Consider the following 2,309-nt stretch of genomic DNA (forward strand, 5'->3'; position numbering starts at 1 on the left):
GTGGTTTTGTTTCGTCTGTAACTCAACTATTTATAATGCGCTTTAAGCAGCCGCAGCGGAGACAAAGTGCTATACATTGAAATAAAAATATAAGAGGCAAAATATAAAGACAATAAAAAAAAGTTAAAGCAATAAAAACAGTAAGATGGTAAAACAATAAACAAAACATAAAAAGTATGTGACTTTCTGATAACTGCTTCTTAAGACGTTCTCTCAAAAAACTGATTGTTCCTTCAAGTTAAGAAATGAAACCACGTGATGAAATTAATAAATTAAAAAATATGTTTATTTCTGTGTCCATGTCGACCCAGTCAGAATCTCCTGTTTTGTGTCTCCAGTGAGGAGGAGAACAGATTGGAGGAGGAGGATCCTTCACTTTTACCAAAAGAGGAAGAGGAGCGAGGAGGAGAACAGATTGCAGCTGGAGGAGGATGAGGATGGTCCTTCTTCACTTTTACCAAAAGAGGAGGAAGAGGAGCGAGGAGGAAGAAGAAGAATGGCCTCGCCGAATCGTCCACCTTCACTGGACACGCTGAAATTTAAATTTGTTATTTAACTCATAATAAAACTGTTATTTAAACTTTTATGTTGAAGCCTCAAGTTTAGTCTCTTTTGTTAAATAAAATCCTTGAACGTGACTTTTTTCCAGTCTTTAAACAAAATAAACATCAAGAGTCAAATGGGCGCCATGTTTTAGTTACCAGATGTGGCCACAAGGGGGCAGAACGAGCTGCACATTATGGATTAAATCCGAATCTTCTATCTGATTTTTCACCAGAAATTGTCTTTATATGGAAAATCAGTCACTTTCTGAAGTAATTGTGAAACATTTTTCAAAACTCAATACTTAAACTGTGCAGCACAATTATATTTAGTTGCCCTGAAAGTAAAAAAACCAAGAAACGAGTATAAAACCAAAAGCAAAATGTTCAGTGTTTTATTTAAAAACTATAAACAGTCACCAAAGTAAATAAAGCCAATCTCTAACAGACTGTTGGGTCTATGTATAGTCACACATCCTACTGACACCGCAGAGAGGAGGATGGGGGGGGGTTCCGGATGCGAGAGGACGACGGGAACGTCGGGGAAAACGTCACGCGACACACAGTGGAGGACAGTCTGGAGGGAACGTGAGCCGGAATGTGGCATGGTAGTAAGAATGAAAAAATAGTACAATAAAACTCCACACTATTATTAAGATAGAAAAACGTAGTGAGGAAAGTATCATACCTGCACGTAAAAGCAAAGGACACAGGAGAAAACCTGTATAAAAACTCCATGTATTTAAACCAATTTACAAATACAAAAAAATCTCGGTACGCGGCCGTACGATGACAGAACGCTTACAGTGGATATATGTTACTCGTGTGTGTGTGTGTGTGTGTGTGTGTGGGGGGGGGGGGGGGGGAGGATGTGCGCGGGGGGGAAGAGAGGAAGGGGAAGAGAGAATACCTTCAATATTTTTTTTTCTTCTTCTTCTTCTACAAAATGACATGAGATATATTATTCCATACTCTTTCAGCCAGCAAAATGAGTTCTACAAGGTATTATAATACAAAAAATGTCACAGTTCCACAAAAAAAACTGTTTCCCCTCCCTAAGCTTTACAGCATCAGTACCTTTGCAGAAGTATTTACAGGGTTTTTAAGTACATTCATCCACTGCTGAGTATAGAATCACATTAGATACAAGTGACCAGGGATCATAGAAAAGCAAAACAAAAACAAAAACAACAAAAACACAAAAAGGGAAAAAAAAACAAAAAACAAAAAACCAAAGACTACTTTATTCAATCCTGCCAAAGTACTGCTTCTATTACTCCACAGAGTAAAGTTCTCCAGTGGCTGATCGGCGTGAGAGAGGATTTCTTTATATATATATTCACAAAGTATTTACAGGATTCTTTTTTTTTTTTTTTTTTTATTAATTGTAATGGTATTCATTTCAATAATAAATAAGTGAAAATATATCGACTCAAGTAAGAAAACCAAGCTACCAAGATTCTAAAGAAAACAAACAAAACAAAAAGCTCTCTTGCCAGTTTGCCTGCCGGCCGAGTGTCCGTCCTTCTGCCCCGACCCTGTGGGACGCCGCCGGTGGCCCCGCCCACCCCGCCGTCCGTCCGCGGTGGGGGGGGAGGAAAAACAACAGAAAGACGACAGAACCCAGAACAAAAACAAAGGAAATGTGCTCGTGTTGGGGGGGGTCTGGTGGTGGAGCCCCTCGGGGAGGCGGAGCTCCCCCTGGTGGGCGGCTGGTGGAAGACCCCGTGGCAGTTTGTATTTTGTTTTTCTGTCTCTCCATCTTCT

At 39.9% G+C, this 2,309-nt stretch overlaps 1 protein-coding gene across 1 annotated transcript in view; it reads right to left on the bottom strand.

The window, feature by feature from the left end:
* Positions 1-929: 929 nt before the first annotated feature.
* The window catches only part of arid2 (AT-rich interactive domain 2), a gene marked incomplete at its 5' end in the record, with an annotated part of 25,433 nt that continues 24,053 nt past the window's right edge, over positions 930-2,309 (bottom strand). Inside the window, 1 exon segment of the mRNA XM_080521681.1 lies at positions 930-2,309. This exon segment is cut by the window's right edge and continues 300 nt beyond it.

This window comes from Blennius ocellaris, assembly GCF_963422515.1.
Source record: "Blennius ocellaris genome assembly, contig: SCAFFOLD_240, whole genome shotgun sequence".
NCBI lineage: Eukaryota > Metazoa > Chordata > Actinopteri > Blenniiformes > Blenniidae > Blennius > Blennius ocellaris.